This window comes from Lepidochelys kempii, chromosome 11 (genome assembly GCF_965140285.1).
Source record: "Lepidochelys kempii isolate rLepKem1 chromosome 11, rLepKem1.hap1, whole genome shotgun sequence".
Classification (NCBI taxonomy): domain Eukaryota; kingdom Metazoa; phylum Chordata; order Testudines; family Cheloniidae; genus Lepidochelys; species Lepidochelys kempii.
The window spans coordinates 43609503-43626337 of record NC_136390.1 but is presented as its reverse complement, the minus strand read 5'-3'; the positions used below and the strand labels follow the sequence as shown (position 1 = coordinate 43626337).

The window sequence follows — 16835 nt, the reverse complement described above, 5'->3', positions numbered from 1 at the left end:
TTTCGTGAGCTACAGCTCACTTCATCGGATGCATACTGTAGAAAGTTTAGAAGATCTTATTATATACACACAAAGCATGAAAAAATACCTCCTCCCACCCCACTCTCCTGCTGGTAATAGCTTATCTAAAGTGATCACTCTCCTTACATTGTGTTTGATAATCAAGGTGGGCCATTTCCAGCACAAATCCAGGGTTTAACAAGAACGTTGGGGGGGGGGGGTAGGAAAAAACAAGGGGAAATAGTCTACCTTGCACAAGGTAGCCTATTTCCCCTTGTTTTTTCCTACCCTCCCCCCCCAGACGTTCTTGTTAAACCCTGGATTTGTGCTGGAAATGGCCCACCTTGATTATCATACACATTGTAAGGAGAGTGGTCACTTTAGATAAGCTATTACCAGCAGGAGAGTGGGGTGGGAGGAGGTATTTTTTCGTGCTTTGTGTGTATATAATAAGATCTTCTAAACTTTCCACAGTATGCATCCGATGAAGTGAGCTGTAGCTCACGAAAGCTTATGCTCAAATAAATTGGTTAGTCTCTAAGGTGCCACAAGTACTCCTTTTCTTTTTGCGCATACAGACTAACACGGCTGTTACTCTGAAACCTAACAATAATGTAAGGAAGCTCTCTGAACACTTTTTGGGTGAGGCAATGCATGTAGTGGAGAGGTCTGCTGAGGATGTAGCTGGCTTTGAAGAAATAGGTTGTGGCTTGATATCATTTTTATACAGTTGTTTTTCTGGTATTCTTTTCATTTGATAAAGTAATTTTTCCCTCCTCTCTGTCTCCAGCAGGCTGCTAACTTGAAGCAAGACTTCTGCATGTCTGCTCTTCCCTGGGCAAGGGTGTGCAGCCCCGTCACATCCCCCACTAAGTTTCCATATATGTGTCAGTTATAGATAAGGAGGGGATTCAAAGACACCAATGAGAGGGGCGAGGCCATTGTCCACCACCACATCATGGGTAGGTAGAATGTTGAGGCTTCATTTGTTAATTTTGCACTGTGTTACACACTCAGAAACTGCACAAAATCTTTTTTTTTTACAGTCTGACCCTAACTGGCTGTCTTTTTCCTTTCAGATCAGAGGAATGGAGATCGTAATCCAGCAGCAGCCTGAGGAACATTAGTGTGTATTTTTACCCTTTCTGGTGTATTTGCATGAAATCTTGTACCCTAATGAGGCTCTTGGATTGATTTCCCTTTTAAGACCTTGTGGGAAATGGTTATAGCGAGCATTTCATTTTTTGTACAAAGAGAAATAAAGATTTTTTATTTTGTGGTAATTCTATGTTTGGTCTCTCCTCTCCCCCGCCCCCCCGGCCCCCTGACACTTGCATGGCAGCAAGAAGGCTGGGCAGCAGGAGAATCACAGGCGGCAGCAAGGACAGTGCCTCAGGGGAACAGAGTATGGTTCATGGAGAGGCAGATTGGGCAGTATGAGGGATTGCACAGTAAAGCCCAACCCCATTTGGACTGAGGTTCAGGAAGAAAAATGGCAGGCAGGAAAGGCAGAAGATAGAGGAAGTAGGAGGCCAAGCAATAATTAAAATGGCTGATTCCCTTCAGTAGCAGCCATTTTAAACCCCACTTATTCATACATTATTAGGGAACAGATATGTACAAATAGCAATCTGGCTAAATTACCAGATATCTGTACAAATCAATTGCAAGTTTGGGAAAATCCCAAGTGTAATAGAATATGGATGTGGGGTAAGGAGGTTGGGTGCTTATGAGGTAGGGTTAATTTCCAAGGGGTTAGAATTGTTCTAGGAAGTTTATGGAAATCTCAGGGTGTAGTACAATCTCTTGTTGCTTTATACTGTTGTTTACTTTCTGTGTTTCATAATTTGAGGCATACTCATGTATGAAGAACAGATGTGCAGATGGTAGTTTTTGACTAGCATGCACAGGGGAACAAGTATAGTTTAGGAATGATTTTAAAACCAGATTTCTTAGAAAGGTATGTCAAAGTAGTACCATAACTGGTTATCTTTCTGAAAACAGACATACCTGTGAGACGTCTCTAAATCTCCACGGGAAGAACAAGTCATGCCAACTGGAAAACATTGAGAGGAAACAGTGTCTAAGAGGTTACTCCAAGTTCTATTCCCATTGCAGACAGATGTAATTTGCATGCTTGTTACTCTGGAAACTTTTCAAAGTTGTTTTTCCACTGCAAATAGCAGCAAAGTGTTCTGGGGACGGGGGAAACAAGTATTACATCTTTTAAAGCTGGCTGTCCCCTACCATTAATGGCTCTTCTAACTAAAGGGACGAAATTAAGGTTGAGGACACCACAGTATGTTCAATGTACGTAGGTAGCAGTAGACATTCATATTCTACACACACACACACAAAGAAATATGAGAGAAGGGGGCAGGGTTTGGTATATGTGAACACTAGGACAATCTGCATCTGGCAGCCGAATGCTAAGCACTGATGGAATGATTCACATAAGGAGCATATTTTCCAATGATTCACATAAGAAGCATATTTTAATTATAACAGTACGTTAGCACATTTCTATCCCTAGGTCTGCAAGCACTTTACAAATGGCAAGTAAACATTATTAGCCTGATACCTGTTTTGGGGTTTTCTGTGGAGGAGGGGGAATCACATTGCCTGATGCTACAGGCTCAGCTGATCTGACCCTGGCTGCGTGGCCTGCTCCCACTCCTTTCAGTCTTCTGGAGCTGACTGGCCTGTGTTCCCCATTCTATCATTATGTGGCTAGCTGATTCTGCTGCCCCACTTCCAGTTTTCTGGTGCTTACAAGCCACTCTGAGGGATGGAATCTTCTGGGGAGAGGATGAGATGCCCACACCCACTCTGCATTCTTCTGTGGATGGACAGTTTGAAGTCTCCAACCTTGGAAGAGATGAGGGAGGTGGGAAAGGGTTCTCAGATAGTTCTGCATTTAGAATGCAGTGGTGGCTCTTCCAGATAGGCAGGGTAGACTTTGTTTATCATGCTTTGAATCAAGTACAGTATAACCTTTTCCAGTTTTGACCATATTTTTACTACTCAAAGTCACCTAGTCACTTTCATACGTCACCAGATCGAGTGCAAGAAATGGAAAGCAGAAAATGCCATCTGGCAGATTTGATGGAGGTTAAAAAATGGAAAACAGGCTGATTGGCCAACCCGTCCCACACTCAATCCCACAGGAAGTAGGCATGCATGGGGTAGAGAGAAAAGAAAGCAGTAGGTCATTCAGTCACTCTCAAAAGACCTGGAGGGCAGCAGCAGGCATCTTGGTTGGGCCTAAAGTAAGAAACTAGAGATGAAAGGGTTTCCCCTAGAAGACAAGCAGTCAGGAAAGAAGGACATGGAGGGTGGTTGGTGACTTCGCCTCCCGCCTCTGAAAGTGATATGCTGGGGGGGTGAACATTTCATAACCTCTAAAACCATTTGATTTGAGTTTGAGTACTGAACAAAGGTTCAGGAGATTCTTGTTTTAGCCAAAGCAATTAATCAGTCTCTCTATATTACTGCTTCATGCCTTTCCTTACAGTATAACCACAATCACATTCCCCTTTGCCAAAATAAATCTATCTTAAGGGGAGGAAAACCAAAACAAATGTGTCATTTGATTTACTACGTTGGGAATACGTAATTGTCAGGTGCTAGCAGTGGCTGTAGCTACATCAGAAGTTGCTCTTTCACGGTTCTTGTTGGGGCACCCATTTCTGCTAAATGAGGGTGGGGGTAAAACGAGTGTCTGTAGAACCACAGATTTTTTAAAAAGCAAATGATGACTATCTTTCATTTCTCTTTGAACTTCTTACATAGTTTTCTGTATGAACAGTTATTGAATTGTCATGATTTATATAAAATGGTAAGAGCTGAAACTATTAACCAGTTTTTAGAAAAACTCTTTGATCCAGATTTTTAATGACAAATCAGGTAACCTGTGAAGTCACAAGGGTGACAGCAGCCATTACTTCACCAGAAAGTGACAATGCAGTTAAGCGCTTGCTGGCATTTTTATAAGTAAACATACACTCTGAAACATATAGCTGATATGTAAAACACCCACCAGGTGGAATTCAGCTTCTGCCATGAATAGTTTTAATCCAATACAAGAGTGGCACAAGAACAGCTGTATGTCAGAAGCATTAACTTCCTAATGCAAGGCACCCCTAGAATTGTCTGTGCTTCAGCCTAAACTTGGGCTTTCCTCCCTTGACTTTAATGGGATTAGTGATAGGTTTAAAGTTGGGAACATGCTGAAGTACCATGCCAAATCACATCCTTAATGTTGTTCACCTAGTATCCTGTCCTGCAAGGTACTGAGTGCCGTGGATATCAATGGGATTAGAGAGTGCTTAGCACTTCGCAGAACTTCGCCCTTACAGGCTTCTGACTGCAGGCTGAATGTGCCAGGCAGGAGTCCGGTTATCCAGGAGCACCTGTGCTTAGGATAGCAACATTAGTTACAGTGAGAAACCAGTGAAATTTGTGACCAAAGGAAGTCCAAAACTTTAAGTTACAATTGTTTAAAAACAAAATTGCATTGGCCTGCAGCCTTTGGTTCAGCCAAAACTTCCTTGAATTTCACTGGGACATTCGCCCGCATGAGGAACACAAAATTAGGTCCTCTAAAGAAAAACTTCAAATATATCCATAAATGTTCCTTTTAACAGAGTTTTGTAAGTGTCTTTATAGAACAACTCCTTTATATTTTTGTTAATTATTTAGAAGCGCAAAAACTGCTGAATGCATTTTTTAAAATTATCCATCAGTTGAATTTTTTTCTTACTGTTTGAAGTGTACTTTATCCCTGTGTGTGTACTTTATCTCTATGTGTGTAAGAGAGCAACCATGTGTCTGTTTTTGTTGTAAAGTCCTGTTTTGCCCCAAATTTGTTGGGTGATGTTGATCAAGACAAAGAACTCCTCAGTGTCCTCATATGTAAAATAGGGATAATGAAATTCACCTCCTTACAGTGGCGTTTTGAGGCTAGAATCATTAATGTCTGTAAAGCACTTTGAGAACCTTCGATGGAATGCACTACATGTGTACAGGATATTATTGCTCTGCTAACACTCCTTAGTATACGTGAGAGAACTGAAGGGAATACACCTGACTGATTGATTGTTATGGACCTGTTATGGACCAGCTCACTTATCTTGTGCTTGCATTGTAAATATTTAACAAGAAGAATTTCCCTTCCCTGCATAGAAGTGCTTCACTGTATTAATATATTTTAAGAAAAGCAATGACATACAGCAACTACGCTCCTACCATACCCAGTCTGAACCCTGGAGTTGTTCTATTGTATCTTTAAAAGCTTCTGAAGACACAGCAACATAACATGAAGGCCAACTGCTGCATGTTGGGAGAGATGATCAGTCGCTTACTTTTTTGAAGTTAATTCAACGATGTGTTCATAAGTCCAGAGTGAGTTCTTAGACCTATTGGGTTAATGGGAGTTGTTCTCTGCTTAAGGCCTGAAGGCCCAGATTGTTCAGACCGCCACTGAAGGATGAATCCAAAGTTCTCTCAAGGAAGAAAGTTTGAATTTTAAGAAGCACTCGGTGTTGGCCCAACTCTTCTCCCATTAAAGTCAATGGGAAAAAGCTCTGCTTGACTTCAATGGGAGCAAAATTAGGCCTACACTGAGTGGTTTTGAAAAATCCCACGCTGAGAGTGGGCCAAACCAGTGCTGCGAGTACTTGAACTGGTTTTTGTTTCCACAGCTGAATTCAGGTGAATTATGTTAATCCTACAACAAAAAGAAAGTACTTTTCAAAGCAAATGCAGTATATACTTTTATCAAGAGCTCTTGTATTCAACTTCTGTCTCCAAAATGGATGTTTTCTCCCTTTTGGGGAGGCTGTAGTAGCCTCTGAAGTAATGGGCTTGTGTACACAAAAATACCTAGTGTGTTTAAAGGTAACAATTTAAAGGCAGTAGCCTTGGGCCATCAGGATGATTTAGTAGCTTGGTTGTCTTCGGATCAACAAGATATTTATTGTAGGATTTTTTCTTGAAATCAGCTTCCTGGGGCCTTCCTGGTGCTAATTAAATCCTCTAGTATTTATAAAGGAAAGGACTTCAGTCTCCAAAACTGCCAGTCAAAACACTAAAGCCTTTCACAGGCCATAAATTTACTTACAAATAGAAACCATCATTGGGGCAGTTGTAAAACTCTCCCTGAGGACGGTCTGTTCTGCAGCACCAACAAATCAGCAAAAGGGATGGTTGTGATATTATGGTTAATGTCTTTGTGGTAAGAATTTCCATTCAGCCAATAAAGAAACTTGTGCTGATGATATAGAGCAGCTACCATCACCTTTCATCAGTACTGAGGAGAAAGGAAATGCCGGATACTCCAGATGGGAATCTGCTACATGTACAGTAAGAGATCTGTGTGCATTTCCTGTGATTGTTAATGAAGGACAGAGGGGGGTGTTACTGATCTTTTTGAAGTATTATTTGTGCTAATGGCCACACCCTAGTGATTGCTATTTATGTTACTGTAGTTTACAGTAGTCCATTAATTTTTTCAGTAAACCTTACTGAGACGTGCTTGCTGTTACATGTTCTGCTGCATTGAGGATTAGGAGTTATGGAGTAAATTTCCTCCTGTTTTTCTGCAAAAGTCCCAGCATATTCATCAACACTCATACAGTCTTTCCCAACAGATTTCTGCTTATTTATTAACAAATAAATAAATAAATAAATGGGAATCTTTGCCATGAACAGTTCAATCTGTTGGGCCTCGAGGCCTCTTTTTCCATCACTTGTGGTGTGGGATGACTTGAGATTGTGACCACTTCCTTAGATATCTATCTTGTTTTGAGATAGTCACGATTCATTTAAGTTTCTCTTTGTAAATCATTCCTTTCCACATAAACTTCAGAGGAGAGATCACTTGTGTATTAGATGAATGGTCATGTCTATTGGTAACAGTATGAAATAACAGAGTACAGTTATGGAATCAGGCCATTTGGCTGGAGAGTAAAGAAAGACAACATAATGTACAGGCGGTAAAAGCTGTGCAGCAATAAGGCAAGGGATTCATATTGTCAGCTCGTAATTATTTAATGCAACATTGAGTCACAATATCCCTGTACTGGTTTTATGATTGAAGAAGAGGTTAATTCTGTGGTTATTAATGTCATGAGCCTGATGTGTGAGCTAATTGCTTCCGCTGGCTCTCCAGGATATCCAGTGGTAGTTTATCTACTCCATGTTTATAGGAGATGTGGGTGGCCATGTTGTTACATGAGGGTTGGAGGTGAGACAAAGGCAGGTTCTGAATCTAACCCCAACCTTCTGGACTGACAGCATTGCAGAGGAAGCATACAGCTCCCCAGTGAGAAAACAGTGTATTATGTCATTTACTAGTTACCTGCACTGGCTAATACAAGCAGCAGCATTACCAGGCTCTGGGTGAGTCAGGGCCACACAGCAGGGAGTTGGGTTGGCCAAAGGGGTAGTTTGCCTCAGGACCCCATTTGAGAGGGATCCCAAAATGACAGATGGGTGGCCAGGCCAAATTTGAGCCGCATTGTGACTTGGAGCATGGATTTACAATGCCATTCAGATTTGACGCCTGCCACTGATAGTGCAGGGAGCGACTTGCCTGCCGCAGCTAGGCCCCAGATCTCACTGTCACTGTGCTGTCAACATTACACCAGGCCTGAGGAGACTCACCAGGCTGAGAGCCCAGAGCTAGGATCAGGGATGCCACTCCCACCATGGTATAACTTCCCCTATCCCTGCAGGGAGGGCAGTGACCCCATAGGCCTGGGCCCTCTCTGACACCCACCCTGTCCCCTATTCTTGAACGCTTTCATTTCCATGGTAATTTTTGGAAGGGTGAGGGCCTCAATTTCAGATTTTGCCCCAGGCCCCCAAAACCTCTGAATAGCCCTGGGGGGGAATTGCATTCAATTCTTCTCTGCTGAAGAGAGGGTCACCACTGCAAGAGGCCACTGAAAGGGGAAAGGTAGGTTTTTTTTTAAAAAGTGTGGGGGAAATACTGATGGAGGGGAGAGTATTTTGTTTCCCAGTACGGAAAGGAGGATTATTGAGGGGTTGAGAGTCTGTTCTGAGGCAGGAGAAATCTGAAGACAAAAGAAGACGCGAGTGTGTAAGAGCAGGAGACCTTATTGTTAATGACAGGGGACACTGTCTGAGGGAGAAAGGGACAGTTTTCATTTGGAATAAAAAATGTATCCATGGTTTCTCCATTGCTGATGTTGGGTGTTTTCATTTAGAAAAAAATATTTCACTGCCAACACTAAAAGCAGGACAAGAAACCTTTGAAGCAGATTAAAAGCAGTTAGTGTGTTTCAATTTGAGAGTCACAACTGAACAGATAAAATTCTCCAGGCTGTGATCCAAAACCAAAACACAACTGCCGGTATTTTGGTAAATGATGCTGGATTTTGTCCCATCATCTGTAAGACACTTCCTGTGTGTCTTTTAAGCTCTTGTCTGGAATGTTAAGTGAGCAAACACAAAACAACAAGGAGTATTACTGCACTGTATGTCTGGCATTTGCTTGCTGATATTTTAAGCTTTTTATTAGGTACAGTCTGACAATGCTGCTTGCACTGTTCTGTTGTATGTATCAAATAAGGAGACAACTTTGGCAAATATGGCTTGCTGCCGCCTCAATTTCTAGTAGAAGTCATGTTACATCGTAAGCTTGAAGAATCCTTGTCCAGGTCTCTGGTGGGGTGCACAAATCTCATTCTAAGTCAAGACAGGAAGGGTTTGATAGTCCATCCTGATAATGGAATTAAATTGTCCTAACCCTGTAATGCCTGCCAGAAGTGTAAAGCTTAAAAGGAGGGTAGTCTATGGTTAGTAATCAGAAGGCAACTGGAGATAATGGGTTCAAAGAGCTGGCTGCCTTGATAGACAGAGGATCTGTCTCATAAGTCTGGAGGCAATTGGATCCCAGAGGCTTGAGACATGCTACCAGCAAGAGAAGGAGTTTTCCTGTGTGAAAACAAACAGACCACCCATATCCCAGCCTTCTGAGGGCCCTCTTAAAATGTGGTCACTCTAGCCCTTTGTTTGTAGTGCAATTTGGGAAAGCTTGACTGTCCACCAAACTTGACCTATCCAGAGGACAAAAAAAGTTGACCAGTGGGATTCTGGAATCCCTTTGATGGACTCCCAGAGCATGAGTCGAGTGAGGCTGTGTCTACACTGCAAAACAATAGAGCTTGAACCCTGGGGCCCAGCTTGACACAGTTCAGACTTACAGAAAGGCTTCAGCAGTGGGGAGGCAGAGGGATATTACACTGCTAAAAATAGCACTGTAAATTTAAATTACTTTTAAAATAGATAACATTGACAAATACTTTAATAGCATGTTAGCAAGGACTTTATAGCTCCTCCGACATGAAAGAATTCCAAAGAAACATCAGAAGTTCTTCTCATCTTACACTCTATGTGTCAATATTAGCCTATCGCCAGCTCCACTGAGATTTGGGAACTGTACAGTACTAAACAGTGGGGATATGCTGTGTTCTGTAATGTGTCTGAAGAAATGTGTTTCATTAGCAGCTGAATGTCGACATTTCACAAATGCCCCTATAATAAATGTAAATGTAATTATAGAGAGCTGCCGCAGCATGCTTTGTAAACTGAGGATCATTTTCATTTTGGTGTGCCCAGAGTTCTTGTATTACTTAAGGAAACTGATTAATGCTGTCAGGAGCAACTCTTATGTTACCAGCACACGGGCTTATTGAAGTCAATGGCAAAACTCTCTTTGACTTCAGTGGTGAAGGATCATGTGTCATGTGCACAAGTGCACAAGAGCACTGAGTCAATTGTTTGAGGATTATAATCTAAAACTTTAGGGGAGAATTTGAATGAAAATTATGTAGAATGGGTTTTAGTACAATGTCGGCAAAGACCTTTAAGAGCAGACAGAGAAACAAATCATATCCTTAAGGGAAAGCTACAATACAACATACATTCTAAGACTATTTCTAACAGCCAAATGCACAAATAGAAAGATCTGCTACTACAGATGGACCTGAACCAAAGCTCCAGATCTACACATCTCTAAAGTATAGAAGAATCTAGATCTGGATCTGAACTTTGAGTTGGACCTATCTAGATCTACTTGGAAATTTTTTGACAAAATATATTCCCGACTCCTTTAACATTTTGTAAATGAAAAGTTCAATTTTTCTGTTTGAAATGACTTTCATTTAGAAACATAATTTATAGTAAAACAATTAAATTTAAAAGGCTGAAAGCTAAACAAAATATTTCAAAATTATCAAAACAAAATATGCTGATTAATCCAAGCCATTTGTTTGTTTTAATTGGTTTGTGAAAATTTCACTTTTCATCATAGTTTGGGACAGGAATTGTTTTTTTAAATGTCAAAAATTTTCCTGGGACTGGTAAACTGTTCCCTGCCCAGCGTTAGACCCTGCTCCATTATATCTTGGGAACATCAAACAGTGCGACTGCCTGACATGACAATGTGCAGGCTTTAAATGTTTTTAACTGTTCTGTAATATTTTTAGAGAGACACCAAATTTGAATTTACAGACATTGAGTAATGTTTAAAAAACCCCTATTTTCTGATAGGCAGACCTTTAAATTGCATGTCCTGAGCTTTTAAAAATGGGTTTTCTCTTCCCCTTGATGTTTACAAAGGCGTGTTGGGTGAATCTGATAGCAATACTACCAACTGTGCTTAAGCATACCCCTTCTCTCAGCTCATGTCTACTTAATGCCTTTTAAGTTTCAGCTTTGCTGCTACTCTTGCTCGTAAACAGTCTTGCAGTGCCTGGGGAAGAGTGTTCATGAGAACAGTATTAACTAGTGTCTGAGACAGGAAATGCAACTGACTATCGACAAACAGTGAAAATGATTGTGTGTTCTGGAATGCACAAAGTCAACAAACTGAAAAAATAATGTTGTCTAATCTCCTTCAGTTACATTAATTAGCAACACCAACAGGTACAACATTTTCAGCTAGAAATTTGATTTTCAAGTTAACAATATCCTTTTAAAATGTACTAATTATATAGGGCAATGCCTTTTGCTCTGTTAGCTTCCTAGTTGCTAACAGCTTCTGCTGGTAAAACTGCTGACCTGCAAACTACTGGCTGAGACAGAATCACATAACCTAAAATTGTAGGGCCCCAGCATAGAGTAAATCTGATATTTGATGGGAGCATGTTTAGGGCTGGTGTTCTATAAAAGGCCAGAGAAAAATGATCCTATATTAGCGACATCTGAATTTGTTGACAACAGTTGAAATTATTCTGCAAGCAATTTGGGTCTTTCAACATGTTTGTATAGGGTCTAGTGTGGTTTGCTCTAGGGGCACCATAATAATATAAATAAACAACAATAATAATTCTATTACAAGTGCACATTTCTTGATTCTTCTTCTTTATTATGTGCTGTCAAAAATACTGTAGGAAACAATATTCTTTGGCTGGGGGGAGGGAAGGAAGTAAATGGTGTCAAATTACAAGTATATGAATATGGTTCTTATACATCCTCAGAGATGCTAGCAACGTCCTAAGTAAACATCCTGCAAAACTCATTTATTCAAGACCTCTGCTGCAACTATAGCTGAAGCTTTGCTGCTGACCAAGAGACACATGTGGCTTAGAGTTAATCCCAAGAAGTCTCAGCAGAGGGGAACTGAAGCTACAGCACACTTTAGGCAAAAGAACATATTGGAAGAGATCATAAAACACACTAGACTGGGATCTTTAGTTGAAAGGAGAAACTATTATTCTTTGGGTTGAAAAGTGACCTGTGGCTTTAGGCATTAGTAATTTTTGATAAATGATCTATTCTTCCCTTTCCCCTTCCCCAATTTGAGGGGCAATTCTTTTCCACCATAAACCTCAATGCTAGACAATACACTTAGTAATTAGTTTATAGCAAGGTATCTTTCATAGCCTCATATTAGAAAGAAAGTATACTGGAGAGTCTTTAAAAATGGCTTCATTTTATTTTATTGGTTGACACAGTGAGATAACTTTATACGTCTTCAGTCTCTGGAAAAGGCTTGCAGCTTACTACCCTCATTAAATATATTTATATGTTAATAATACATTGATTTAAGATCTTTATTCCCCCTGTTTTATGATGTGGTTGTGGGTTTTTTTAATAGAATATGTATCAGTATGACTTTTGGCATGTTATGAAGGCTACTTTGCTAAAGCACATTAACTGCTTTGGTCAAGAGCCACGTTAGCTGCTCTATCAATTACACTTTTAAATGCTTGTCACATTAAAAAGCAGCAGCCCTGGGCCATTGAGGATTTTTTCCCCTTCTTTTTAGGCAACGATTTTTGAGTCCTCTTACTGCTTTTGATCTTCTTCTCCCTCTAGAAATGTGCTTGTTTCTTTTATATAGTGGAAAGTTCTTTGTCTAAAGAGAAGCTTTATTACTTATAAAACTCATTGTGAAATCAAAATACTTGAGGTATTTTATTGTAATTTGTATTACTGTAAAATGTTATATTTTCCAATTGTTATAGCAGAGTGGGACAGCAGATGCAATACTGCCATTATTTCCTATAGGGAAATACTATGGTATCTTACCACACAACTCCATGGTATCTATTAGCAAGTGTTAACTTTTCCATGGTGACCATTGCATACAGTCACACAGAGCAGGCTAAACTATTTCCCCTAAATACATTTCTTGTTGTGCAGAAGCTTTTCTGCTTCTAAGAGACAGGTAAGGAAGATTCTGAAACAAAATCTCAACTGGCCTTCAAAATCCATGGGTATTTAAAAAACACTACCTTTGTGTTCAGTAGGCCAGGGATTATTGCAATGGATACATTGGATCACAACTGGTATTAAAGGAACTATTATGAAATCAGCATCTTTGTCATAGGATAAGGGAGATGGACCAAAAACATGAGAAGGAAAAGAGAAGGACACACATGTGAAGGGGGGAAAAAAGTGAACAGTCCTATGCTTTCTAATGTTTCCCACTAGCTAATCTCAAATAACACAGCTGGCAGACATATGAAAGTTTTTATAGTGTATATTTAGGTTTTTCTATGAATTGCACAATAAATAAATACATTTGACATCATAGCCAGCTATGTATTTTGCAAGGACGCCTCCTGACACAGTGGCTGATTATGCTAAAGCAGCTTTCCCTGAAGAAAGCAGTCCATCTGGGAATGATATACAGTGGTCAAATCACCAATTTTAGTGCTAAAACGTTGTGCCCTTCCAGACACAGTACAGGGAATGACAGCCAGGAACCTAGAGGAGAAGTAAAGTCTCTTACTCACTGTCTAGTTGTTGGGTACCCCTAAGATATATAAAAGGGAATCAGATCCTCTTTAGGGTTACCTGCAGCAACCCGAGTTAATAGCAAACTGCTCTTCCTCTCAATTAGGTTACCACTCAATGAAAGAGCTCAGCATCTCCTTTTCTACATGTCTCCAATGTTCAGTGCTTAATCTGTAATGAAAGAGGTGCTGGGGCTCAAGCAATTTTTTTACTTTTTTACTATAACTGACACAGCAAGCCCAGAGGTGCTGTGGCTATGAACTGCCAAGCCTAGAGGTGCCGAGGGTCAGCCCTGGCACAAATTAAGTGTTACAAATGCTAATGTTACAGTACTGTGTAGCTGTTTGAGCCTCTGTGTAATGTTATTTGGCTTACACGTATTTTATTATATTTGGCTGTTGGTGATAGTTAGATTAAAATTATTTCCAGATTATAATACAGGCAACCCTAAACTTAATGAGTGCTGTTAGATCATTGACCATATTAAACCAAAATTTTTAAAAGGCCATATATCAAACTGTGAGGAAGCCATTAAAAAACCTGCAGCATTATTGGCTTAAAGCAACTACTGAACCTTGGGAAGAGATTTGTGCCATGTTTCTTATGACACTGTAAAATCACCAAGGATATAAACCAGTCATTGGCACTCTCTCAAAAAACACATCATTATAACAGTACCACTGCGACATGCGCACATAATATTTATAAAAGCGAGACTAGGAAGCCAGCTGACAGCTGTGATGTATCATTTTATAAAAGAGAATATACATGACAAAATGTTTCAAAATGAACACTAAAAAAATATACTGTCAATGTTAAAACAATTCAGCTGTTCCTGCATGCCAGCATCAGCTGGGGCTTCCCCAGAATATGCTTGTGGATGACCTTTTTAAAGACATATATCATATATTCATGTATTGGCTATGTTTTCAGACAATCTTCCATATCTGTGCACAATGCTGTGTACTGTATATGGTTATTATAACACTATGTAATACTCTGTTGGGTTTTCAACTGTCTTGTTTTTCTTATAGAAACCAGACACATCAGTGGCACATCAGCCTGATTTCTCCCCACAAGAGACAACAGACTACTGGCCTCAGCAGTATGGATGCTTTATGTGGGCTCATAGGGAAGACACACCTGGGACCCAAAAGGGCGCTTTCCCCCTGCTTCCCCGGTTATATAGCTGTGCCCTTGTGAGACCCAGGGAGATGCAGCATGGCCTACACTGTGCTTCCTGACTGTGTCACAGCTGATTGATTCATCCATTCTCAGGGGAGGGCTTATAAACTTTGTCCCTTCATGGGGCTTCCAGTGGCACCATGGGGTTTGCTGCTGTCAGCTTTTCCTCCACCAGGGTCAACATAGGACCAGATTTCTGGGCCTTCTGGGAGCATTGACCAATACTTTAATGGGAGCAGAGAGGAGGGAATTTCCCCTCCTTGCTGAATTGGCCATGGTGGCGAGTGTTTTTTCACCTTGTTCTCAGTGTCATGGGGCCCCCAGGACTCCAGGAGGTTGTGTTAATATTCTTGTTGGTTGCAAACATGCATGTGGCCAATGTGGATAAAGGGGTCCATCAAGCCTGGCTAAACCTGAGCACAGGACCAAGAATAGGAGAGGGTATCCCCTGCAGAAGATGCGGTCAGGATGATCTCCAGTGATGGGCAGGGCAAGGAATTCTCTCTCCCCTATGTAACTTGTACCCTCCTATGAGAGAAGGGGAGCAAGGGATTCAGAACTGGTGTTGGAATATTTTTTTAATTCGCGGGGGAGGAGGGCGAGTCAAGAGGCCCCAAGACGAAACGGCTGGTTTTGTTCAGCACAAAGGGTTCAAGTATAAAATGACTTTTTTTCACTCATTAAACTTTCTGGATTCATCAGCATTTGCACGAATGCTCAGCTTTGACCCCAGGGGTAGCAGCAAGCCAAATTTGAATTACTCATATGCAAATATATTGCTGAATCAGACATTTTATTTTTTGACCCATTCTATCCAAGGTAGCTGTCTCTTCTTAGCAATAAAATTACTTTTGCAGAAGGCCTGACCCATCTTAGCCTCTAATTCTTGAATAATGAGCATTTTCTGAAAGACTGTCTAAAGGAATGGTGCATAAAAGACTGGTGCTAGTATGCCCCAGGCTTAACATGCTGTACCAACTGGCAGTTAAAATGGGATAAAAATCTGCTAAAGTTTTAGGTTCGTAAACATGCCTCAAAGTAGCCCATATTCGTCATTTGTATGTGGTTGTGATATTTCATTCAAAGCATACCTTGTAAGATACCATATGATATGCTGAAACTCATTGTTACGTCAATATATGTGTATCATCATTGTGTATGGAATTATGATATTATGCTATATGGTTATTATTGAAGTATGTCGGGTGTCTGGGAGACACCCACAGCTAGCTCTTCAAGGGCAACAAAGGAGGTGACCCTCACCCAAACAGGCATTTAGTGACAATCACAAGCCATTAACCAGCAGGGAATTGTAAACAAGAGATTTACAATTCTGTAAGAGATAGGTGTGCAAGCACCACACAATGAGGATTTTTTCAATGCTGTGACTCAGCAAGGCCCACCAGGACATGTCTAGGCCAGTATCTTTCCTGGGACATGAATTGAAAATATAAAATAAGGAACAGTGATATCATGAGATGACCTCTCCTCCTCCTCCACCTACTCTGAAGGCAACAAGAACACTGGGAAGACAAAAACTTTGAACTGGGGAGATTGGTCTCAGGCTGAGAAGGGAATTCAGCCTGTCTATTCAAAACTGCAACATTTGGGGGGTGGGGCGGGGTGAGAAAAGCTGTTTAAATTCTAAACTTTATCAGACTGAGATTTGAATAAGACTGTGATTTTACTTTTATTTCTTTTGTAATCATCTTTATCTCATATGCCTACCACTTACAATCACTTAAAATTTATCTTTCTGTAGTTAATAAACTTATTTTAATGTTTTATCCTTACCGGTGAGTTTGTCTAAACTGCTTGGGGAATCTGCTCAGATCACAAAGGCTGGTGCATGTCCACTATTCTTTATGGAAGTGGCAAACAAATTAATGAGCTTGCATTGTTCAAGAGAAGCTTTTGAGCAATGTAAGATGGTACATTTGTGGGGTACAAAACTGGGGGGATTTCTTGGTGTCTCCCAAAGTACAGTTCATGAGTGGCTTCGAGAGCAATTCATGTAATTTAGCTGGCTATGTCCCTGCATGTTGTTGACTGAGTGATCACAGCATCTGGAGAGGTATGCTGCTTGTCACTAGCAAAACATTATGAGAGACAGCCCAGGCTGGAGAGTTAAGGGGGCACAGCGATCCCACAGTTCCGGGATCCCATCACACACACATTTTCAAAAACAACTTACAATATCAGTGGTGAGTGTAAAATTGCATGTTAATTTATTTGTATCCTGTGATTGCACGCGTTTAGAAGGCTAATTTACAGATTCCACCTGTAAACTTTAAGTGCAAATAATTGTGCCCGCATGTGCAAGTACAACATTGCATCTGCAATATTAGAGCCCAGGCTGAGGCCTGCTCAGAATTAGG

General features: G+C 40.6%; 1 long non-coding RNA gene across 2 annotated transcripts in view; it reads left to right on the top strand.

The window, feature by feature from the left end:
* The window catches only part of LOC140895676 (uncharacterized), an 87574-nt gene extending 86301 nt beyond the window's left edge, over positions 1–1273 (top strand). Inside the window, exons 3-4 of one of the 2 annotated variants that reach the window (XR_012154306.1) lie at positions 794–962; positions 1080–1273. This is a non-coding gene — a long non-coding RNA (uncharacterized LOC140895676). Of the gene's footprint in view, positions 1–790; positions 963–1079 lie in introns of both variants that reach the window. The other variant, XR_012154305.1, reaches the window with a different exon arrangement.
* The last annotated feature ends 15562 nt before the right edge of the window (positions 1274–16835 follow it).